The sequence below is a fragment of the Perca fluviatilis genome, chromosome 6 (genome assembly GCF_010015445.1).
Source record: "Perca fluviatilis chromosome 6, GENO_Pfluv_1.0, whole genome shotgun sequence".
NCBI classification, from domain to species: Eukaryota; Metazoa; Chordata; class Actinopteri; order Perciformes; family Percidae; genus Perca; species Perca fluviatilis.
In genome coordinates, this window is record NC_053117.1 from 25,320,328 (window position 1) to 25,347,639 (window position 27,312).

At 39.9% G+C, this 27,312-nt stretch overlaps 1 protein-coding gene across 3 annotated transcripts in view; it reads left to right on the forward strand.

Moving 5' to 3' along the window:
- The first annotated feature begins 15,696 nt into the window (after positions 1-15,696).
- Positions 15,697-27,312, forward strand: part of sema6a (sema domain, transmembrane domain (TM), and cytoplasmic domain, (semaphorin) 6A) — a 109,117-nt gene continuing 97,501 nt past the window's right edge. For all 3 annotated transcript variants that reach the window (XM_039803025.1, XM_039803026.1, XM_039803027.1), the window contains exon 1: positions 15,697-16,079. The gene's annotated coding sequence lies outside the window, so the exon portion shown is untranslated. The remainder of the gene's footprint in view (positions 16,080-27,312) is intronic.

Genomic DNA, 27,312 nt, shown 5'->3' on the forward strand with positions numbered 1-27,312 from the left:
CAGTGAAAAAAAGCGGTACAGGCAACATATAATAAGTTTGCTAAACAGACTGAAAGGTTGAATACAAAGTATTCACAGTATTGCACATATAAGTAAACCTTGATATTGCACATGAGTGAGTTTTGGTAAATTTTTTGCTATTATAGCGGCGCAAGATCAGCATAGCACACACCTGCCTACAGTAAAAACAACATAAAGAGGTTACCCATTTTTTTTCCGTTATTATTTGTAATAGAAGATTATGGTTGTACTGGCTTGTAGTGAACACCTCCCCAGGTGTGGCTGTATTGAACTTTGTTTACACTATGTTAATGAGGACATGTCCTAAGGCTCAATCGACAAACCTTGCTCAGAAAAGTTTAATTGTCAAAATGTGTAGTATAAATTACAGACTACTTTAACAGTGCCCCTAAAGTGGTGAAAGTAGCTTTTACTTTAGCAACTTCATTTTGCAACAATATTTAACCCATCCACAGTGTCAAAATAGGCCATCACCATCTGTGAACCAAGCACACACATGCATCACCAAAGTCAGGTTTAAATTCAAAGCATATCAATGTGTCTACTGTCTAGTTTTTAACTGTAAACTAAACATCACTCTCATAGCTGCAACCATGCTGTGTGACTCACTATTTAAATCTGATTATTTGCATGATTGTTGAATAATGTTTATATACTACTACTAATAATAATAATGTTTGTTTATTGTTCAATATATTGAAGTATTTTTTATGTGCACTGTCATTTGTCCTTTGTATGTGCCAATATTGTAGGCTAGCTGTGTCAGTCATTCTCTCTTAATTACTTGTCGAGGGCCAACAAATATTGGTCACTGCTGGACCAAGGCCAAAATATATAACTTTCACATTCTAACTTTCTAGTGTTGTTAAGTTATATTCCACAATGTTTGGTCTTCGGATGTAAATTGAATCTAAAAAGTAGATTTTATTCCCTATTCGTGTCTGAGATGAGGGACAGAGGAGTGTGAAGTTCTCGCATTTTGCCTAAACAACCACAGGGTGTCTCTCATGTTCAAAACACAGGATCTGGTGTTCTTTTTTGCGGTGTTTATGACCATATTTCTCTTTTTCCTACATAGCATACAAGCATGTATAAATATTTTACATTATTATTACTTTGGTCAAGAATGACATGGTGGCTCTAAGTCTTGCAAATATGGCAAGACTCCTTCATTTTAATATGCCATTTAATGAACACAGAATAAATAAGATGTAATATATATATATATATACACACATATATATACATATATACATATCCTATTTAGCCTGCAGCTCACTTCTTAATTTCTACTTTACATTTGTAATGGGCAAAACACTGTTGAATGTGGAAATGAATGAGGATGGGGAGTTGGAGGCTTCAAACTCAATTAAAGCATGTGGAGATAAATGGGAAAGACATTATCTATGAATATTTAAAATGGCTGACATGTCAGTGACATTAGGGAAGGTTGGTGACAATTTATCGTCATGGCAGTTGAATGGTGTTGATGATGAAACTGTTGACTTCCCAGTCAGCAAGTAGGTCACAGCATTATTAAAGATGTAGCCTTTATAGAATTACTGTGCTAAACATTTCAGCTTTTCAGTTTTGACACACACACACACACACACACACACACACACACACACACACACACACACACACACACACACACACACACACACACACGCCCCGCACACACACACACACACACACACACACACACACACACACACACACACACACACACACACACACACACACACACACACACACACACACACCATCCATCCTGTAATAACAACACCCTATCTTGTTTTAGCATCTCAGTTTTCTACCAGTATGTTTGACTTTAAACAAAATTCACAGAGAAAATAAAAGAGACATATTTCTTTCATTGACAAAGTCCATGGTGTATTAAGAATATAGCTGTTGAGTGATATTGAATTCTCTGAGTTTATGTAAGAGTGCCTATTCTTTTCCAGCCACAGTGTGGTGATGCAGACACCCAAAAAGAAAAAAATAGTCTAGCTGTTAGCTCTAGCTGTTACGTTAGCTGTGTTTTAAAGAACCCTCCTGTGCCACAACATGGTCCAAAAGTCAACAGATGCTGATACCGAATTTCTGACTAAAAGTATTACGTTGTATAAAGAGATTTTAGTTTTAGTGAACAGGTACTCTCTGCCTCAGCTGTTATTTCAGTGGTAGGGGTAGGGAGCTCAAAGTTAGAAGAGGTACTAAAAATATCATATCTGTGCATGGTCCAAGTTGTATTTGGCAGCATCCATCCCTCAAAACCTGCAAGAGAAAACAGGCATCAGTTTTTAAAATAAAAACGATAAAACTAGACTACAGTATAAAATCACAGTCCATGTAATGGTTGTTGATGCACTTCATTTTAGCATTTACCCCCAATATATGTTACTAATAACATTTATACATATTTATACACATACTTCATACAATTTGCTTTTGCACGAGTTCAGTAACTGTATTTCATGATGCTAAAACTGCTATTTGCTGACAAAGGACACTACCCACTACCATATTCAGAAGTTTTTTATTGCAATCTCCTCCTAATTTCTTTGTGATTTTTGTCTTAATATACGTAATTCTTTGTTATGCTTCATTTATTTTTGTATTGTAGATGTTCATAATGTCTATAGTATTCTAGTTTCTTTTTAAAAGATACTCATCTGTATTATGCATCTGTTAATTCTAGGCTACAAGCATATGGTATCTTTTTTTTATCTCTTTAAAATGTAGAATTGGAAAAGAATTCAGTAGACTTGCTCTTCATGTTAATGAGCTCTTGATTTTCCGATGAGCAAACTAGTTATATTTTGATCTAATTGAAAGATTAAAATAGTATAAAGGAGAAAAATACAAAGAACATTATTTTTAGTATATTTTTTACATTGTAAACATAAGACACAAGATGGCAGTATTGAAACATTTAAAAATCTTGGGTGGTGAGGCTGTCATACCTGTCAATGCACTGCAGTTTCACCTCCCATCCCAACACAACAAACTTGGCTGCTGCATACATGTTAACTAGGCCCATTGCAAATGCAAAACACAGGCTGGTAAAAAAAACACACACACAAAAGAACACTTGCCTGCTCAATTTTAACAATCATGTAAAAAAAAAAAATTATTCCAAATAAAACCAACATAAATCTTGATCAAAAAGTTTGGGTCTCGCTCCAGATAACATGAACTGTGCCCCAGCTGTTTTGGAAGGTTTATTCAGTCCTTGCTAATGCATAATCCATGAGATTTTATTTTTCCCTTGAAATGTGAGTTGTCTCTTTGAAGTGTTTTGTGGTATTATTATACTGTGGTTTGACGAGTAATAATGTTGATGTCTTGTATGAGCTGTAATTACTGGATCTAGAGGTAGGAGGGCAATGCCAAAATGGGCTTGAAGTTTCAGTGTGGCTATGCTTTGATGTTTCATGGGCGAGGGGGGGAAGTGAGGCTCGGCAGCTTTTCCACAGGACAAAATACCCACAAGTTGCTGAACTTTGTATGACAGACAGGGACATGAGTAGCTAACCATAATGAAGCATAATGGCAAATAAAACAACTGTTCTTTTGAAGAGACTAGCCAGTTAACATTTAGCTTTGGTAATCACAAAATGATAAATACTTTCATCTCAGGGTAATTATGTATCCTTTAAAGACTCATGAAATGATAAGCTTTCATTTTGGTAGGCCTATACATAGGTGTAGAACTGCACTGAGAGGTATAATGGGCTTTGTTTGCACTCAGTAAACGGAACCAGCTGCACTCCACTGCATGATAGTATTGTTTCTGTTAGTGCCATCTCTGGCAGACTTTCTGTATTTGTAATCCACCAGCTCTTCCTCCTCTGCACTATAATTTCAACACTGTCCTACATTTCCTGCGTAATGACCTTATTAAAAACGTCCTTGGCTGTAAATGTTGTTGAGTCAACTGGAGGTGTGTTTATGTGTTTTTGGCTGTCAGCATGTGTGAAGGCCTGCGTACATCAGCGCTCGCATGTATCAGTCTGCGCGACCGTGCATGTGGACATGTGTGCGTCACTGCACGAGGTGTCTATGAGTGTATCTCCTGTGTGTTTGCGTTGCTCTCATTGAGTCTCATTCTGCAGAGGTGTCTGTTAAGCGGTGGGAACAGATATTACGGTCAGAGGAAGAGGGGTTAGCAGGCAGGCAGCAGGATATCCCATCACATTAGGGTGGCTGCTGCGCCCACTTCCTTCAACTCTTCCCAGCAAGAGGTCAGCAGAGGTCAAGCAGGCTCCTCCCTTTGTCATTATCCTTCCATCACCTGCCGTCCTCTCTGTGCTGACAACAGAACTTTCGCTTCTGTCTTTTCAACCTTTACTCTTAGAAGCAGCTTTCACCCCTTTTTTCTCTTGTCTGACTCGGCCTTTATGATTTTCACATATTTTTTTCTCTCCATCTGTTCCCCAGTTTTCGTTCCTTTCACAGCCTTTTATTTGTCTCTTTACGCTCTTTTGATAGCCCTACATCACTCTCAATTTCCCTTTGTCATTTTCTCTCACAGATTCAGAGAACTCAGGATTCCCTTATTTCTGAGATCTTTTGTTGAGTCTGCAGCTGATCTCTAGATTGCAACAGATATAGTATACATCTACTGCTGCTTTCAAAGACAAACTGGAGTTTGAACCAAATTCTGTTAGAGGAGGATCTCTGGTGAATTTTTAGCAAGAGGACTATAGCTGTGAATTGTGAGACTGAGAGTGCATCCTAATGTCTGTCAAAAATACAGCTAAAATCTAGGGCAAGTGGTAATGCAATATGGATGTTATGTCATCATGAATATTTCATGATACACAACAATTTACTGTAATAGAATAATGTATGGGTATTGTCTAAACTGAGCAACTGAGGTGATAATTAGATCTAATAATTAGTAATAGTTAGTATAATTATCTATCTATTTATCTGTCTTTATAGTCTGTCATGCAAATTTAAAGTGAAATATTTCAGCCATCTTAGCAAAACACGATAGCTGTCTGAAAGCAGATCAAACTTAATTCACTCAATTCACGTTTTAAACAGTACTTCAATATTTGAGCATGATGGTTCAATATTTTAGCAAAATCTGTATAAGTATCCCACCCAAAACGAGAAATTAGTAATTTGCATCTTACATATCAGATTTGAAAATCACAAAGTTGTGCACCTCTTTATACTGCAGATCTCTCCTTGTTTTGAACACTAAGACGCTCTGTGCTTCACTCGTATTTGAGCTGGATTTGCCTAGATGTATTTCGACTTTGTTTAAGCTCAGGTCTCTTCATCATCAGATGCTTTGACACCATTTTTTGTCTGGCTGCCTCATACTGTCTGTGGAAATGTGGAGTAAACTTGCTTAATGAGGAGACGAGAATATTTCTCCATGATTTAAACAGAGATTCCACAGCAGACGTCCAGAACACATCTCTCTCAAACAACACACATCTGATATAAAATCAGATACAGTGTAGAGACCTGAAATGAAAACCACAGGAATCATTTCTATCTATTCTCATAAGAAACCAGACTCACATGTAAGTGATGTCCAAATTCAGTACAAAAGGTTCAAAGGTTTTGACATTAAGGATACAGTTTGTATCACCTTCACTTAAATGATCCATCATTTAGGTGAATATCAAATTGCTAAACACAATTCACTTTAGTTGACCTCAAATCAAGAATCACATCATGTTTAAACACTAAACTGTCCATATTTTCTACAACATCAAATTATCTGTTTGTAGTGAAATGTGCAATCTAGCATTTAGTGTCTACGACAGATTGTTGAGTTACGGCTGTTGAATATACCTGTAATGGCTTTGGTTGGGCCATTATCCTCCATGATATCTGGTCATTATGCCTGTCTGATTTATGCTGCTTCTGTCGACCCTCACCCACGGTGACCTACATTCACTTTCATCTCACCCATCAATCATTTAGCAGTTCAAAGCAAAGTTCTGTCTGTGGAAGAACGCAAAGGGCTTGATCATAATGGCATTAATTCTTCAATGACACCGTAAAAAAAGTGCCCAATATTATCTATCTAAAGCTGCTGTCACTAGATCGCTGTGGATAAAACGGAATACAAACTACAATACATCAAGAGATGATAAACGGGAAGCAGATTGTTTTGACAATCATCAATGAGTGAAGTTAGCAAGCTGTTATTTTAGATTTGCATTAAATGGGAATACTTTGGTTCTTCAAGGTTAAAGTCCAATTTAAACATTTTTTCTCCCTCCTGTAATATGGACCTCTCATTCATTCACACCCAAACAGCCACAAAAAACACTGTAGAAATAATACAAGAAAAACAACCACTGCAGACGCCAAGGGAAAAAAAAGAATCACAGACAATTGCGATGACAGAATATGTAGTTGACTGCAGTTCAGTGGCATTAAAACAGCATACTATGTACACAGCAAGGGGCAGACAGAAGAGACAGACACAGAGATACGTAGATGGTCAGGCAGACAGAATGGGAGGGAAAAAGAAAGACAGAGAAATGTATTGGACTGAAAAATAGATGAGCACTATGGGTGTGTAAGCAGAGGCTGGATTACTTATTTAGTAGGGACTGTGTGTACATGTCATTAAATTGGCTACTATGCCCAAATCCAGCCGCCCATGTGAAGTTAAAGCTGGAGCTCGAAGAGAGAATTGAGACACTAGGGTCGAATCTGGATCTAGATTTGGATCTGGATCAACGGGCCGGGATGAAGATGGGAATAATAATATGCAATGTCAGGGGAACATCTGCTTCCACTTTGTATGCCAATGTAGTTTTCCCAAGCTATGCTGTGCTCTGTGGCATCGTTTTCTCATAAAAATCAATTCCACTCAACACCTGATATGCATTCGTAGGTGCAACAAGGTAAGGAAAGGTACACTGTACTTCCATGGTGTGTACACAAATATCTTCCTTGTTCATGGAGCCAGAGGAAGGAGACAAAGCATTGCCTGAAGTTGTGCCTTGCTGGCATATTGTACACTGACTAATAATGGGATAAGAACTGGCATGTAGGCAGAGAACAGATAAGCGGCCATAGATAACGACGAACTCAAGAGTTGGTTAAAGCAACTTTGTCTGGCTTGGTGTTGTGACTGGGCTGTGGTTGGTTGTGAGAAGACGGCCTTCAGGAACAGGGCCAAGAAATAAGTGTCAGCTGGTCAGCATACAAAGCAATAGCACACAACCTGAAAGCAAAAATGAGTTTACAAAATACTCAAGAAATATACAAGAAGTTCTGGGCACATGAAAATGGGTCAACTAAACAGAACTAAAGTCAGGCTATAATAACTTGAACAAAATTGACTAAACTGACCACAAAGGGGAACAATGGCTGATCAGACCATTTTTGAAACAAAAGTGTCTCAAAGAGTAGTCTCGCATTGCCAGACCTTCCTCCACAGAGCTGCAAAGTAGGGTCTGGCTAGTCCATACAGCACTCTGGAATGGGAGAAAAACATGCTATGGTTTATTGTCATTTCTTTTATCCAATCACAATCATCTTGGGTGGCGCTACTCAAAGAGAAACAGTACCAGCTAAACTACAGCTATAACATAACATGGCAACTAGTCTATCAATATACATATAATAACAATTAACCAAAACAAAAGTACTAAAGTAGTAATCCAAATTCCAGCCCCATGATGTGGTGGCACTTGGTACAATTCAGGCCACTTCTTGATTGGCCATTTCCTGTATAGAAGAGCTCAGCTTTAGGGAGTGCATCTTTTGCACCATCCTGACAAGATGTTCCTCCAGCAGGAGCAGCCTCAGCACTGGTAAGTCAAGAAATAGAAATTAGATAAACTTAAGGAAAACTTATCTAAAGACAAACTGAAGTGTGACACCGCTTATCAAGAGTCTGGGTCTGCCGAGGTTTCTTCCTAAAAGGGAGTTTTTCCTTGCCACTGTTGCAACAGCCACTGCTAATGCTTGCTCTTGAGGGAATTACTGTAATTGTTGGGGTTTTGGAATTTATAGAGTGTGGTCTAGACCTACTCTATCTGTAAAGTGTCTCGAGATAACTCTGTTATGATTTGATACTATAAATAAAACTGAATTGAAACTGAATTGAGTATAAGTTAACTTAATGTGTGCACTACAAATAGAAACATATGTACTGCCAACAATCCTAAAAGTAAGTATGAGGTACAAAACAAAAGCAATGCGTCATCTATCTGTTTGCTGATGTATATGCAGTGTGCATATGGTCAAACCAAATGAGGAGCAAATTAACTACATTATTACCTGTAAGCTGTAAAGAAAACTAAGGTGTGTGCAGGAGCTTTACCAACATTTAAATAAGTTGTGGAGCAGCAGGTGCCGCCATCACCCATCTCAAGGATGGATACAGCCTTACATATTGTAGGTAACCTATATGTGAGGGTGAAATGAATGAATGAATGAATGAATGAATTTCAAGTAAAAGACATTCAAAAACAAACCAAAATTAAAAGAAATGTGGGGAAAGGTTAAAAGGACATCGCTCAATGAAATTTAATATTAAATCCAGTAAGACACTGCATAGACAGTTTAACACAACCAAATAATATGTAAGCATGGAAATTCATTCTTGACCTTGAGAATGCTTACCACTGATAAAATATTCTAAACTTAAGGCTCAGGCGTATACGACCACTTGTTGTTCGACTGAAGTTCCTTACTTGGACCAAGGGATATCTCAGCAAGGTCTATCTGCTGAAAATGGGAACCTAAGTCAAATGTTTTTATTCAGATTAATAAAAATAAATCCAGCAATATTGCAATTTTTTTATGTAATGACCCAGTTTGTTTACCCGAACCCTTGGTGGTATTCCCTCTTCACCTTACATGCCAACAACCTCTTTCTATCTTTTTCAGACCTCATCAGCAGCTTGACGTCCATTTGTGAGGTAGATGAGGGAAGGGGGAGGACACAGGCTCACATACACAAGCACTCAGTGCCGCCCCGCCCCTACACACACACACACACACACATACACAGTGTCCCATCTGAGATTCTAAAGACTATGCTCTCTAACTGTCACTCCTAGTTACAGACCTATCATGCAGAAATGCTGACTTATTCATGGCTTTCATGCAAACCTGGATGCACAGAGGAAACTGAAGCTGGCTGGAGCGAGGCCTGCTGGGCCAAGCCAGCCAGCCAGCCAGTGTGTGTGTGTGTGTGTGTGTGTGTGTGTGTGTGTGTGTGTGTGTGTGTGTGTGTGTATGTGGTCTGTTTTACAGTAGTATGCTTACTGTACCTTACTCAGACACGCTTTACATAATTTTGTCATTACAGGTGACACACACATATTCAGAATATACTGTATATGCTGACGCCTCCAACACTCAGAGCCAATATCTAATAAGGCTAATAACATTTTTGGCAACAGTAAAGGTACTTTATTGTCACATACACATACATGTAGCAACATTTATTCTCTGCATTTAACCCATCCCATAAGAGAGCAGTGGGCAGCCATTTACAGATCTGGGACCAACTCCAGATCTGAGCCAGTGCCTTGATTAAGGGCACTGACTGGAGAACCTAGTACATGTTTTTTGATGGTGGGGGAAACCGGAGCACCCGGAGGAAACCCACGCAAACATGGGGAGACTATAGTGAAATAGTGACAAGTATCTGATGTTTATGTGGCTGTATGAAAGTGTAGCAATAATATCTGAATACAAATCAGTTATCCAAACCTTTTTCTGCCAGCAGCAGTGAACTTGTAAACTTATGGGAGTAAAAAAAAGAGAGAATTTTCTTGGAGACCAATTAAAATGGTGTAAAAGTGTTGCTTGCCAGTTGGATGGTGCTAAAAATGTGAATGCTCTTCCTGTGACAATGGGTGATACTTACAGTATGTCTTCGGTGATTCTTATTTTCTTGTAATTCTTACTATGGTCCACTAATTATCATAATATATAACCAATGAAACTGGGAGTGTATTTGTAGTGCATATACGTGTCTGTGTTTGTGGCTGAGGGATCTTTACATCATTGAATTAATAACTAGGGCATCTGACTTTCATTCTCTACAGGGTTTTCTTGATAATATATTCCAAGCTCCAGTTACAACAGCAATTACTGTATACATACATTCATGTGGGTGTATGTGTTAATCTGTGTCAATGTGCACATACACATGCATATGAGTGAATATGTGAGTGACATCTCCCTGGTTGAGACATCTTATGATCATTATTCAGCAGCTCATGGGCAATACTTGGTTTATTCTGTTTATTTATTTTATTAAATGACAATTTATGTAGAAACTGACAATCTATCATGCAGGATCTGTTGACTATTGCTTTCAACTCACATGTAATTAAAATGTACTCATGGACACTGCAAATACAGATGAATACACGGAATATCTCCCAACACATTTTTAATTTAATGCAGTTTGTTCTTCAAGTTTAGTCGATAGCAAGACTTGCAACACCAGTATGGATTATGCAGACAAATGTGGATAATGTCCACAGGCTATGTTACCTGTATAACTGATAATTTACTATTTCTATTACCTGGTGTTGTGATAGTTTCTAATATGGCTTTGGTTGCTGTGATACAATAGTTATTGTTCACATGCCATGTGCTAATTGCTTACAAACATCTGTTACAACACTGTTAATTACTACAAATATTGCTGTTTAAATAACCATGAATTCATATTGTATAATTTCTAGAGTTCAGTATATTAGTTCAGTTTTATCTTGTCTGATGAACCTCTGCGGCAAAAACAGACTCAAGGGTTTTGGAGTGAAAAATGTACAGTGACAACAGCTAAATAATGTCGCTCTATCAAGCCTAAGTGCCTAAAATACACATGTGGACACCTGTGTAGGCTGATGAGTTAAATGTCTAATTGTGGAACACAGTGATTTACAATTCACTTTCTTACATTCTGTGCAGTTTGTAAAATTATGCAATTTTGTTTGTACTGCAATGCCTTACATACTGTAATTGTATTCATTTTAGTTTCCTATAGTACATCACATTGACTAGGGGAGCCTTGGTAATATACCACAAACAGCACATGCACATGGCAATGTCTCTAAATCTACAATATGGGACACTTTTCTTTATTTTTTTTTTATTAAATTTGGGTCCTGAGAAAACTTCCACATATGAAGTGAATAAAAACACTTCATCATTTGTACTTAATCCCCTTGGGGTAAATATCAATTAATTCTTCAGAACTACTGAAATGTCTTGTTATCTTGTGCCCAACAGTTTCTGTGTGTGAAAATAGAGTGTTTTAAATATTTGGGCTTTTTAAATATCAGCTGTATCACTGAAATAAATGTTTTTCTTCCCCTAAACTGTCTTTTGTAGCCTCCTTGTGACATATTCTATCTCAGTAGATGTATTTTGTTAACTGTCCAGCTGCCTAATCTCACTGACTCCTCTTTTGATTAACTGGCCTGTGTCTTTCACAGTGAACATGGAGTAATATATTTGTATCCAGTTAAAATAATGTAATTCATGTATATATACATATATATAAGCATATATGCATTAAGAGCAGTGGACACATATACAAATACAGCACCCAGGGAGCAACTTGGGTTCAGTGTTTTGCTCAACTTTGATATGTGGAGGCTGGAGGAGGTCAGGATCAAACCACCAACTTTGTAGTTGAGGGACAACCCTCTCTGCACTTTGAGCCACATGCCATCCAAAAAGATCACAGAAGATTACATCAAAAATTTCTGTAAAAAGGGCATTGACTTATTATCTGGGTGCACTTTAAATGAGCTACTTTTTACTGAATTTGACTTTTACCTTACTGTACTAAAATAACCACCTTAGTGCTTCTACTTCTCTCTATAATATTTTGGTCCCTCTTATAGTCCTGCACTCATAATTCACTGTACTGAACCTGGAAATGTTTCCAAAAACACAGTATCACTTTCAAGCCTGTGGCTGTTTACCAGTGTTTGACTAGATCCGTATTTCCCCACTATTCTGTCTGTTTTCAGCACGATCCACAAGTGAATCAATTATGAGATGACAGAAACGGCAGAATACAGTCTATGCTATGAAAGCAGATACAGCTGCCGTTCTCCCAGAACTCACATATGGAGAGGTTTAGCAATCAGCAGTATGTTAGCCACAATTTCTAGATGTAACTACATGTTTACTCTTTTCCACTTTACACCCTTTGTAAACTGGCTGCTGTGCCCATTAGAGTACTAAGAGGAGAGATAGCAGACAGATTCAGTGATTGGCCTGCAACAGTACAATGGCAGTTACCACTGTAAATGGGCTCTATTCCTTTCTCAGCTGTCTGTATGATCGACAGGTGAGCAGCAGCCATTAGGACTCTGGCAGCAACAGCAGTGGCAGTTTTAACAAATGATGCTCCTCCAGTGGTCCAGCTGTAATACACACAGCTCAGCAGGCTTCGAATAGACATCCCATCACCTACATCATATTGTTAGCTAAAAGCACAACAAAACCCCTGCAACTCCAGCAGGCTTAGGCCGAAACTTGCCGAGTCCCAACGACACACTACAGACCATCTATGGGTTAGTTATTTCATAACAAATATTATGTGAACTGGAGATTGTGAGTGTGTATGCTTTTGACTTATGTCTCATTAAGTATAAACATACATACATATTCAATGTTAGGATGTCAACCACAGTGGTAAAATGTAACTAAGTACATTTACAAACTATACCCAAGTGTTTGTACTTTATTTTCCTTGTTACAGTTTTTTTTGGAGGAATTTGTCCTTATCCGAAGTGAGGTTCATAAAGGACAGAGGGTGTACGTGTTTAAAATGGCCACCATGCAGCAGTAAATAGAATGGTCATATATGTCAATTTGGGAGTCTTTGTAAATCGACCTATTCTGTCGTTTAGGATGTGTTGGATTGTAAGGCAAATTTGTGATTTATAATTATTGGGCTATATACAGTAAATAAAATTGACTTGACTTGACCATTTCCATTATATGCTAATGTTTACCTTACTTCACATTTTAGAGTAAATTGTTGTACTTTTTACCTCAATATTTCGCAGCTATAGTTTTCAGAAACTACATACAAAAGCTATATCTTATAAAACATGATGCATTTACTAGCTTGACCAGTTCAGTACTTTCAATAGACTTTATTTTTATTTTAACGAAGTACATTTAGCTGATAAAAACTGTATTTTTACTTGAGTCAAATGAATGCAGGGCTTTTACTTGTGTATTTATAAATGATGGTGTTACTTTAACTTACATAAGTATCTGAATAATTCAATCACCACTGGTGTACTGTATGTTGTTAGTGTACGTATATGGGTGCTTACCTATATATGTAAATCTATACATAAGGTTGCAGAATGACAACTTTTGAAGTACATTTAGCTGATAATACTTCTGTATTTTTACTTCAGTAGGATTTTGAGTGCAGGGCTTTAACTTGTAATGAAGCATTTTTTACATTAATGTATTGGTACTTTCACTTCAGTAAAGGATCTGAGTACTTCTTCCACCACTTGTGTGGTGTGACAGGGTTTCATCGACAGGGAGAAAGGAGGACATGCAGGGTGAAGTGTCAGAGACACAGGAAATTGCTTCATGTTGTTACAAAGATTTTAATGCCATGCACTGTCTAGAGGAAGGTGGGCGCAGTTCCTATTGGTGTCTTCTCAGGCCAGCACAAGAGTGTGAATTAGTTAATTACTGGAGGCCAATAAAATGAGCATAAGATGTCTTCTGTGGCACTGGAAAGGTAATATTTAGATCAGGTTCCAGGGGTTGGAGGAGAAGAGACCTGCTGTGTTTTAGTAAGCAGATGAAAAAAGCCTGGGTGTGGAGCTGATCTGGGTCCCTGCAGAATGGCTGGTGTGTGTCTGCGGTCTGTCCCAGTCGCGGATGGGATAGTTGCTCTCTTTCAACTGCCTCTCCTCCATACACGGAGTCCTAATACGCCTGGGACAACTTTAGCCAGATAAGCTCTGACACAAGCATATTTCCAGAGTTCAAACTAACTGGTGTGTATCTTGACATTATTGAGCTCGAATTATACACTGCCCGCCTCCCACACTTAGCGAGAGAGAGAGAGAGAGAGAGAGAGAGAGAGAGAGAGAGAGAGAGAGAGATTGCAACATTTGCTTTGACATTGGCAGATCAAAATGTTTTTTCTCATCTGGTTTTGTGTATAGTATCCATAATGATTCACCTGCACATGTCATCAGCACATCTATCACACAGAATTTTAATGAACTCAAACGATCCTGCTGTACATTATACTGCTTGCATTTGCACATGCCTCAACCATATTTAACTCATCTGTTTATAATAACATATTTTTTTTAACAAACTGCACGAACAGAATCCAAATCTGCTGGAGAGAAACAACAGAGTGATTATGCTTTCTCACATGCACAGCCCCACCTGATGGTTTAATTCCATTATGGAAAATGTGTTTTGCTTTTAAAGGAAATTGTATGATATCAGATGAGGAGTGGATAGGCAGGCATGAGCGCATTGGTTTACATTAAAGAACAACAGTATAGTGTTTGGCATTGGGCCTGTGGAGGCAGCACTGTACGGAGCTGTTACAGTAACAAGACAGCAATAGTGCCTGACAGGCCACTACTCAGGAGCACAATTACACACACACACACACACACACACACACACACACACACACACACACACACACACACACACACACACACACACACACACACACACACACACACACACACACTCACTCACTCACACACACACACATATACACTACTGCTTTCACAGGTGGCCTGTTATTATATAATTATCAGCCCAAAGCCACACACACATTAGCCTTGTCCCTCTGGAGCTTATATATCTTTATATGATCTAGATGTCGACACGTGTACGCACACTGTAATGTCATATGTGTTTGTGTGTCTGAGAGTAGGGGCAGGCTTGCAGTTTTCAATTTGACAAATTTATGTTGATATTGGCTTATTTTAAGGCAAATGTGTGTGTGTGTGTGTGTGTGTGTGTGTGTGTGTGTATTAAAGAGAGAGGGGTATGTATGTGGAGCATGCATCCCATCAGATTGTAGCCTAAATGTAAGCAACAACTTTTTGAACTTTGCTGCTGTTTTTAGACTACACTTAATGGCCTCTCTGATGAGATCAGGGTCAAGTAAAGTAAGGGCCCATTTGTTAAAAACCCAATGACCGGGAAGCATGTGTTTCTGTGTGCGTGCGCGCGTGCCAGCCAGCCTGGGACCAGGAGAGACCACCTGGGAAGAAAGGGCAGTCCAGAGACCAGAAAGAATAGACAAGAGGGGCTTTGAACCTGATCACATTCCGATTCGCATCGGCTGTACACAAAAAAACGACCAGCATCTTTATTGTGTCTTTAAAATCACCACTGACAGTTTACATGACTACAAAACGGCAGATAATCTTATTTGAATTTCCAACTAACCTTTTAACATTTTTCTTTATTTTTTTTAATTCTGTGTCGAAACTATTAATAGTGCCCATGCTTTCTCCTTGTCCAACGCGCATTCTTATGAAATGCCGCTGCGTAAAAATAGAAATACAGTTGTCCATAACTGGCACCAATTGACAAAATATCTCCCGTTCCAAGGACGTAGCTCCTCCCTGTGTGTGTGTGTGTGTGTGTGTGTGTGTGTGTAGCGGGTGGGTGACAGCTGGGATCGCTGCGCTCCGCTCCAGTCTGGTAAGAAGCTTCATCTCCAAATAGGATGACCGTCGGCTTTTGTGGAAGGGACTGCATTCAGCTCCGTAGCTAGTTCTGGGACACCCGCTTCGTTCAGTTTACCTGAGGGGAGTTTAAGAGCCAACACGTCGTTTTTTCTTCTCTAGTGTGGATTTCCGATGGATATTCCGATTTGAAGAGGTGTGATTTCATTGATTTGAGCGCGGCATGTAACAAAAAGAAGCGCATGAGAAAAGTAGCGCTCGCATTGTTATTCTGAAACGAGCAACCTCTGAACTGCTTTGAGAGACATACCACATGGATTACTAAAAGACAGAGCTGTAATACCACTCCAAGGCATACCCATTCATGAGCTGAAGGTAAGATTTCTTTGTTTATTTCAAACTTTAGGTGCGCTTATAGCCCGTACCAGTCTTTCTCCAGCCCCGGAGGCTTGTTTTCTACAGCCAGGCTGCCGGGCGACAAGTGCACATGCTTCACAGGGCTACTGTATTAACTTACGGTGATTTGGCGTATTTATATAGCATTTTTAAAGTTATAACAAAACAGAAAGTGGTATTTCTTTCAATTCAAATGAGAATTGCGATGATTTCCTTCAAGAAAAATGCATTCTGCCGATAGAAACAGACCACAATCCCGTGCGTAATCCCTCTTACATATGGAATAACGAAGTGTCAGTCTCAGAAGTCTCATTGCGGATCACAGTGAGTCTAAACGCAAGCAAAACAATGTCAGTACGATTCCGGGTAGCAGGTACATGCACGGCAAATAAAAAATGTGCTTGAGGGAACTTGCAGGACTTGGACTGATTGGTTGTCCTCTGTCACAGTGCTTTTTCCAACCTCGTTGACTCTCTATAAAGGTATAATATAACAACAGCCGCGAAAGTAATTGTAGATTCCAATTAAAAATTGCAGTATTTATATGAGCCTAATAACATTCATGCCCGATTTGTTATGAAAACGCCTACACTGAAGTGCTTGATGCATTATAACAGTGCATGATGGGATTTTTTTATTTGCCAATATTTTTCACATTCAATTCAGAATTAGAGCAGAAATATACATGTAAACTAATGACGCAGTCGGTGATTATAATCTTTCTTTCTGTTTTCTGTCTTTAAAACTATTCAGAATCACAGAGATTGTGGGTTAATTAGGTATTTTACATGCAGAATGTTTTTATTGTTCTCAAGTGAGTTACTCTGAAGACTGAGACTTTTTCTCTCTGTCCACACACACACACACACACACACACACACACACACACACACACACACACACACACACACACACACACACACACACACACACACACACACACAGGGTGTGTTCAGGGATTTCAAGTTACCAGGAGGCGGAGTGGTCGCTATTACTCTGGCCCAAAAGATCAATCAAATGTTTGTAATTTTGATCAGGAGACAAAATTGCACCGGCCTCAGAAGTGGATTTGCCATTAAATGAAGTGCTGCTGCACATTATTTCTTTAACAAGCTGGGAGAGGAGATAGAGGCCTCACAAACCACATCCAGCAGCCTGACTGCCAACACCCAGTCACTCCCAGTGGTGGTTTCCCTCTCCTCTCCTCTCCTCTCCTCTCCTCTCCTCTCCTCTCCTCTCCTCTCCTCTCCTCTCCTCTCCTCTCCTCTCCTCTCCTCTCCCAGTATGTATGAAAGAACCCCCCAGAGGCACTAGGAAAAGCTGGAAAAAGGATTCAGCAACTCTAAATGTAGGTTATAGATTATCAAGTGTGCAAGGGTGATGATATAAATGGGTGACTCTAAGGAGGAATGAATGCCCACAGCAAAATGTGCCTCTGGTCAGCTGATTGTCAGCAGCAACAGCACATAGTGTTTTGGAAACATGATTCTAGTTTCAACCTTTACAATAAAAAGGAAATATTTCATGCAGCTCTAAGAGGGTGTTGTATTTCAGCTGTTTTTCCTGAAATCAATGGAAATATTTGGTATTCCTGTTTGTTTTTTCATCTGTGACCTTATGCTTTTTTGCAGTCAGTATACATTTTGTGCTAGGTATTACATATTAATTATCATTTTCATACATCTATATTGACATGTTGTGGTGCTGATACATGAATTACAGCATTATTACCTTTGTTACAGCAGCCTGCCTGTTCTCCTCCTGGAGAGGCAGAATAGAGCAGAGCGACCAGTGTTGTTGCTTGTATTTGGAGCAATGCTCCGTAAAGCATTTGATCTGCAGATCCCCTAACAATAGCAATGGGGATGGCATTGTGTGTGACTGATGTGGATTTGTCACACTGTATGTGTGTGTGTGTGTGTGTGTGTGAGGAGAGAGAGAGAGGAGAGAGAGAGAGAGAGAGAGAGAGAAAGAGAGGGAGAGTTAGTATATGCCTTTGCCAGTTAAGGACAGATTCAGCCTGAATATAGTATGTTTGAATAATTGATATGTAGCTTTGCTCCTGTTCAAATTAATTGGCCCTCTATTATAAACAATGACTGGTCAGCTGCTGTTAACCATTGGTCCTCACTTAGACGGTGTAAATATCCAGCATTCAATAATATGTGTATTTATGCATATTTCATAAAAGCCATGTTTTATTGATGCACATCCTATGTGTGTGGGATGGTGTTTCTTTTTTAAACAATTAGTCTAGAAATCTTTATAAATTGCAGATGCTTCGATTACACTGCCTTGAAGGTAAATGACCAACCATCAGTCATGGAACATTTAAAAAGGGATAATCATGAGTGTGTTTATATGTTTTAGTCCATATTGTTTTAGGTCAGCATAATCCACAAAGCTTATATTTTAATGGAGCTGTCCATCGCAGATCTTACATGGCAAATTTGCTGATTTTAGCTGTGCTGGAGATTCAATCTGTTGCGATTCAGAAGGTTTGATAAATGCCTTTCATTTTATCTAAGAAAATATACTGAATGGTATTATGCAAGATCAGAGGATATGGCAAACATTTGTCTAAATTTCCATGTATCTGTTTTTTTTATGTATTTGGGCCAGCAGTTTATTTGCTCACTACCCACCATCCTTTCTAGTTAAGTTGGAACATATCGCCCCCTGTTTATAGGAGATGATACATGATATTCATTGTACTATAGGGACCTAATATATCTCAACGTGCAGTATGGTCCAGTGTGCTCTATTCACAGCATGGCTCATTGAAAATGTAATCACTCGCTGATCACTTGCTTGTTGTTTCATGTTCTCTATGGCACACACACACACACACACACACACACACACACACACACACACACACACACACACACACACACACACACACACACACACACACACACACACACACACATTTTTCCACTTTCTAGGTTTCATTTTTTATGTTCTATCTGGCTTCTTTCCTCCTCTCAGCCTTAACCCTTCCGGCTCCCTATAAATGACTCTACAGTGCATCCATTGAATTAACCGTCCATGTGTTAAACACTCTTCATACTCGTTACATTAGCATAATTGATTGAGCGTGTTGTCTGTGCCAAGAAAGCCAGAGGCATGAAGGACCAGGCGAAAGGCTTATTTGGGCCAGGCGCCGCAAGTCAGTGGTAGAATTGGCGAGTCTGTTGGTGTTTTGGCTGTTTGTCCTTGGCAAAGCTTTGTTGTTAGAAATTAAGTGAATTAAAAAGTGATAGCCAGCCCATCTAGGAGAAGATTGTTGAGGAGCCAAACTTCACCATATGTGTGCCAAATGAAAACTCAAGCAACATTTAAAATCGGCTTATAACATCAGGTTTCTCTTCATGGAAATTTTATATTTTAAATACTTAGTACATGCGACATTAACGCATGGTAATACCTTTGTCACAGCTGAGTTTGGTCGCCTGTCATTACTCAAATGGAATGGAGAGGAAATGCATTTGCAGGGATAATCCACAAGCAGCAGGGCTTTGTGTGATTGCCATGGGAGATGGATGAATGACTGGCCTTCAAAAGAGCCAAGTCTTGTACTACAGATCAGATAATGTGAATCGTGGTACACAGCATTAAAATATGATGTCCTAGTTCCCGTCCTGCTGTTGTGCTTTTACAGGTGAGAGCAGCCAGCTGTGATCCATGGAGAGAGCCACAGTCTGCTAAGACCCATTAAGGCTGCATCCGCTGCTGAAGCTGTGGTTATTTCTGTGGTTAGTTTGCTTGTCGGAAGCCAATAAGGAGGTGTGTGTCATGTAAGCATCAGGTGAACCCTGCCACATTCTTCTTTTGCTCTTTTAGCCGTAACTCTGCTGAAAACTCATGTGTTTATGTGTGGTAAGTCAGACCCTTTGCCTATTTTCTGTGTATATTACCACGAAGCATGGAGGGTGGCTGATGGTGTGGGGGGTTTAAGTGTGTTTTCTCATTTTGTGCACTCTCTGTGACTATGCGTGCCTGTTTGCGTGGCGTTGTTCGAGTGCATCTGTCCCTCCTCCCCAGGCCCCAACGATTGGCACTGCATCTCTCATCTATTAATCATAGAGAGCGCTTGCTCTCTCATTCCGTTGCCATAGTTTCAGGACCTGAGACAGTGTTGGGGTGCCTGGCTGCCTGGAGAGAGGAGAAGTGAGAGGAAGAGAAGGAGGAGAAAGGAGCAAAGGAAAGGACTATGGAGTGTGGTGTGACTATGTAGGAAATTATATAAACAGTGTAGCGAGGGGAAGGCAGAACAATTGAAATAGAGCAGAGGAGGAAAGAGAGGAAGTGATTGAAAGCGCAATGGCAGGCTAACACACCGAGCAGATCCTCACACCGTGGATGAGTGTGCTTCAAGAACCAAAATGGATTCAATTTTTATCTCAGCAATGAACCCTCTATCTCCTTCTGTGCGTGTATTTTCAGTATCTCTCGCAAACACACACACACACACACACACACACACACACACACACACACACACACACACACACACACACACACACACACACACACACACACACACACACACATACAATCTCTCTCTCTCTCTGCACTCTCCTTCCTAAAGAGAGCAGAAGAATATTTTCACAGTAGGCATCATTTTGTGAATAGCGTGTTCGTGGGGCTGGTGCATCTTGAGTGTGCTACAGTACTTTGAGCGGCTGTTATTTCACCTTACTTTACAATGGAAAAGCCTTCCACTGAGCTGAGATGGAAGATAGGCCAGGGCCTCCTGTTTCATGCTCAGTTGGATGTGCTGATGGTAATTCATGCTGAATTCATGTGTTATTCAATGATGAATTACTACAGAACTAAACCATGATGGAAATTTCCAAGGCAGGGAATACCTCTTGTTATCAACCCTTGACTCTCTGTCTCTGTCTCTCTGTATTTATCTGCCTGTCTTCCTCTCTTTTTTTCCTTTTCCTTTTCCTGTCCTGTTTTCTTTCTCTCTACCTTCCTCCACATTTAGACTTTTTTCCTCTCTGTGCAGAAGCAATAAGGAACATCAGAAAAGGGCTTCTTGTTTTGGCTGTAGGCTTTGTACCTCCCATATGACCTCATAATCTCATTTGGGTATTTTAATGGTGAACCATGCACTAATGTGGTGGTTGTATTATCGCCTTGTCTCATCACATCATACCCTGCTTGGGAGCATATCCAATGGAAGCTTTCGGAGAGAAGGCAACCGGCAGCACTGTAATGATGGGATTCTCAGGACACACAACCTCCTTTCTCTCAAATGCGTGTACACAATTACACATAAACTCACTCATACACACACAAAAGACTTACACAAGTGCACACAGATTCACGCACCGGGGCAGTTTCTTTTATGTTAGAGGAATAAAAGAAAGATTGTTATTGTTGCAGTGGTGCACTGTGAGTGCCAATGGGCAGAAACCCAAGAGTACCTGAATGTAGAGTACACTGTGTAATTCTCCCTTCACTGCCTCTGGACTTTTTTGCAGGGGAATTACCATTAGGGGACAGAAGGACAAAGGAGGAAGTGATAGGGTGCGCTGGCTTTTTGTGCTGATGGCACTAGGGTGCTCTTGTGCCTTTGAAGTGATGAGATTGCAGGTGACATCATAGCGGTCGCATTCTCAGGTGCAGCAGGTGAATTTTCCAGGTGGGGGGTGAGGTAAAGGTGTGTGTGTGTGTGTGTGTGTGTGTGTGTGTGTGTGTGTGTGTGCAAATCCACCGTGTTAACGCTCGTGAGTATCTGTGGAAGCCGGCATGCATGGCTGTGTGTGTGGAAGTGCTTTTGTGTGTGTGTGTGCATCAGTCATCAAAGCAGAGGAAAGCCAGTGTGTAAGGTGATCTGTATGCTCATGGCAGAGCAGCAGTCAGACTCTCCCAGAGGCTATAAGCCTCACTGAATGTGGAACAAGCAGCTTCTTCTTCCATGGCCCCACTGCTGGTTTCCATGCGCTGGCCTAAGAAGGCTAGACAGATTTAGTTTATTATCCATGTTTCTGGATTTCTTCCACAGCAGCATTTCTGTTTAAATTATCTGTCAGCAGGGATGTAGTTTCACATAATCTAATATTGCTCTCTATCTCGTGATGCAAACATTTATTAGCTGGCCCTCAACCTGATGCTCAAACAAGCATCGACTGATATCCTCGACAGCAGGTAATTTGTAACAACCATCCCTAACTCATCTGACAGACTGATGATGATGATAGATTGCTTGTGATTGGTCCTGGGTTAATATTAATTATTTCCAGGTGACTGGTAAATCTTCCCAATGACCTGTAGTTATTCTGGCACGTAAACATGAAACATAATGATAGACTTTCAAATTCAGCCATATGAAAGCAATCAAAACTATTTAGATGCGTTCAAGTTGTGGATAATTGTTGCTAATATCCGAAACCATAAACAACCAATATTATTTTAGTTCATATTCTCAGTGTTTGTTACAGCAAATATAAAAATACAGGCTACATGTGTTTCTTCCGAGTTTCCCTCAAACCTTGTTAGGAAATCAGTCTCCTCCTGGTCACAGTGGCTGGCAGACTACAAGCGATTCCCCTGAGGGTCCTCTATTTCAGAATCCAATCAGGCAGAACTCGGAACAATATTACCTCTGTGTGTGTGTGTACATTTATTACATAGCTAATGAACAAATTGCAGCCATGTGGCATGGCCTGGTGGCATGGCTGGTGAAAAAAAGAAACACAAGCAGGCTCACACTCCACACACACACACACACACACACACACACACACACACACACACACACACACACACACACACACACACACACACACGCCCAACCACAAGGCCCCAGTGTTCTTGGCCTGTCTGTCCATCAGCTCATGCGAGCGCTGGGCTGGGAGTACTTATCATCACTCTGCTGAGTGGAGGCCTCACAAAGGCCCCACACACACACACACACACACACACACACACACACACACACACACACACACACACACACACACACACACACACACACACACACACACACACACACACACACACACACACACACACACACACACACACACAAACTGTTCAGTATAGCCAGGGCTGCTGGACTGATTAAATGTATGGTGTCACAGCAGCCTGAGCCGACACTGGGAGGAATGGAGCCTGATAGGCAAATGGAGATTAGCAGACAGGTAGACAGGTAGGCGGGCAGCCCTATCTCCAATGAAAAACATTTAAATAATTTTAATTTGCTTTGCCAAATACCTGGTGGAGGAAATGTTATTATTATATTTACTGGGAATGTTTTTAAAATCCAGGAAGTAATTAATAATAATAATAATAATAATAATAATAATAATAATTTATATAATAACTTTATTAATCAATGTTTTCACTCTGTTGTTATTACACACATTACACACAGGCCTGAATTACACACACATGCTCAGTACCTATACATGCACTAATGGAGAGATGTCAGAGAAGTGTAACATTATACAAGAAGTCACAGGGAAGAGGTCAAGGTGAATGGTTGGACATGCAAAACCCAGGAAAAATTGTGGTTTAGTGAAGATGTCAATGCTCTTTTGCTTTCTCCTACGTCTCATGCTTTGAGTCAGCGTTGACTTTTTAAGTATTTAACCATAGTCCAAGAGCACACTTTTAACCTTAACCACGTCTTTTGAGTTGCTTATTAAAAGCTAATACTATATATGTTAACAATAAATATGTTAAAGTAATAGTTTGACATTTCGGGAAATACCACTTATTTGCCTTCTTGCTCAGAGTTAGATAAGAAGATTGTTACCACTGTCATGTCTGTACGGTAAATATAAAATTATAGCCAGTAGTTGATTAGCTTAGCTTGGCACAAAGACTGGAAATAAGTAGAAACAGCCAGTCTGGTTCTGTCTGAAGGTTGAAAAAATTAGTTTAATCCGTACAAAACCTCAAGTGTAAAATCGACATGTGGTTTTATGGGGGTTATGTGCCAGATTTTGGCAAACCCAAAATGTCAAACTATTCATTACATCATGCTCAATTACCAAGGCATGATATAGATATGTTCAGTATGAACATTTTGCATTGGCATTGAACAGTTTGCAAATATGTTCAATATAAACATTCCGTCTTTGTGTAAATGAAATCCAAATATCAGTTTGTTTGGTAACACTTTACTTGAAGGTATCTACAAAAGAGTGACATGTCCCTAACCCTAACTCTAACCATAACTTGTCATGACAAAAACCGAATGACACTTACTAAAAGAAGCGTTATGTCATAAACGTTTATGACTTGTTAATAACGTTTATGACACGTTCATGACAGTGTCATGTCACTCTTTTGTAGATACCTTCAAGTAAAGTGCAACCAAATGTTTTAGGCAAATTCCTGTAGTTGTACATGAATTTAATGTTTATATTTTTGAAAAGGGACAGGCTGAAAAAAACAGACAGTCAGTGATGGAATTATCCAGTAGAAGCAGATATTCGGGGGTCAGGGCACGTGGAGGAGGTAACTGGGTAGTAGACAGCTAGAAAGGAAGGCAGCCTGTCAGACAGAGTTAATCGAAAGAGGCTGGACGGTTAGCAAGGGAGGCAGGCAGGCAGGCAGGCAGTGAGTTTTCTTAGACTCACAGAGCAAAGGCACTCAACTCACTCCTTTCAAAATGAATTCTTGTGAAAATAAATAATATTTCACCTCGCCCCCATCCATGCCTCTCTGGCCAGAGGTGCTCTGTATGTGGGCAGGTAATCAGGCAAGCAGGTTGATACGCAGGAAAACAGACAAGCTGTGAGGCAAGAAAAGAGAAGTTGTGCCTTGCATGATAATGTATTCATTCATCCCCCACTCTGATAATGTTCGCAGCATGCTTGGCTTGATTCATTCACCACAGTCTACTGGGGCCTTTTTGCGTTATTTGTTAAAAAGCCTCTTTGCTTTTCTAAACCTGTTACGGTTTTGATTTGTGTGCTGACTAGATTATTCATGAGGTTACTGCTTCTGGGTTTATGAAGGTGTGTGAGGCTATCTGCATATTTTTGAGCTAGTGTCTTATTTGTGTACGTATGCACTCTTGGTGCATAGATTGGTGTGTGTAGGGCCTGAGAATTCTGCAATGAAGCCTATTTTGGTCTCTGACTAGTTTGGTTTGATTGGTCATTGCAGCAGCTGCATACTGAAACGCTGTGTCTTTTGATCTACTCCCATTCTCAACTAATCTGAGACCGTCTCATCTGTTTCGCTGATAAGTTCTCTGTGTTTTTTTTTTTTTTGTGGGATCTGTTTAATTTCATCCAAATATCCGACAAATCCTCCGTTTATTGATTGTGGTATCACCCAGCAGTTGAACTCTTGATTATTTAATTGGGTTTGGAGTCTGAGTAAGGAGGCATGGCTATGCGCCCAGCTCCTCTGAAGGGAGTTTGATGAGTCAAAACTGGTCAGACATCATCAAAGAGAATTTTTCCTGTTTTTGGAAGAGATTATTAGGCTGTGTGTGTTCAAATCCTGTTTGCATAAAGGCTTTAAACAGCTGCTCTCAGCTGTTCGACAGGTATAGGAAAAACAGAAGACATCCAATTCATTAGTCACCCCCTCTTCAGTGTCCTATCTTTCTTTCTCCTTCTGCGTGTTTGTGTCAGAGTACATGTGAGCTTACACTGGGTGCATGAGATCTAGTAATGCTTGCTAGTCTAGTAATGCTAGCCTGGTAACTAGATAGGAACACAGGACGGCAGGTGAGGCTATCCAGAACCACTCTCTGTTAATCATTTACGCATCGTAGCTACGTCTTACTAACGGAGAATGGCTCTTATTACAACTTTGCACAACTAATTCTCTTTCTTTAAGTGATGTCTTTTTGTTTTGTTTTAATTTATATTCATATCAGAAGATTGTAGTTCTCTTTACCAGGTTTTAAACTGTTTTTAAACTTGTAATTTAGGGTTTATGACATTGGCAAGTTTTGGAGCATTATTTTTTAGTTCCTCGTCACTGACTCGGTTTTAGAGAGAGTAGTACTTCTTTTGGTGTGTTTTTATCACATGACTGCACTAGTCTCTATCTTGGGTTTACACTGCAAAGTTACAGTATGTTACATCACCTCACATGACAACAAAGAAATTAGACAGCAAGGAGAGGAGGTGGGATGAGTCTTTGGAGGTGCAGCTCTGACCTAGATAAGATTGGGAGTTTGGAGCATGGACTTGATCCTGTGTTCTAGGCCTGTTGTTGTCATTCAGTCTGTACCTGACTTTCATCTTCATCCTTGTGTGGTGGATTGTTCGTCTCTGTTCAGTCCTGTGAGGTGCACTCATCCACTGAATTCCCTCAAGCTGACTGGTTGATTGTTGCAGACTCTATCTAGAACAAACAGGTATTCATGCAGCCAGCTGATAAGATGGGACATAGTGGTGTGTTCACACTGGCGCCACTGCAGCAGTCATCTGTATCACACATTAACAGGTGAAGGACAAGTTTGCAAGTGTGTGTGTGTGTGTGTGTGTGCTCTTGTGTGAGTCAAGCTGTCTAACTCTCATTGACCCAGACTTTTGTAAATGAACAGTCACAGAGAGCACAGACTACTCTGACAAAGATATTTGCTGTCATTACAACACTGAAAAATGATTTGCGGTTACATTACCCATGATATACACACAGGTCTAAACTGTTCTTATGCACACTTGCAGGTCCTCACACACACACACACACACACACACACACACACACACACACACACACACACACACACACACACACACACACACACACACACACACACACACGTGAGCTAAATAAAGCAGGACCTACACCCAATAAACCTGTGACAGCTGAGCAATTAAATGACAAGTTTGAAATACATCCTATGGTAGAATTTAGTACATAGCTGGCATCTTTTTATGGCTACCGTGGTTTAATATGCTTCTAGTAGTACATACTGGCCATTGCTTCATACAATATATGATGTGCTTGTAGGCTCAACAAAGAACAAGAAAAGCTTTTTTTAAAGTGCTCATATTATGCTTTTTGGCTTTTTCCCTTTCCTTTATTGTGTTATATATCTTTTTTTGTGCACATTATAGGTTTACAAAGTTAAAAAGCCCAAAGTCCATCCCAAAGGGACTTACCTTCTCCAACAGAAAACACTGTTGACAAATTGCTCCAAACAGCTCTATTGTAGTCCAGCCTTTACCTCCGTGACGAACGTGCGCCACTTTGTAACACATACAATGCTCACCTA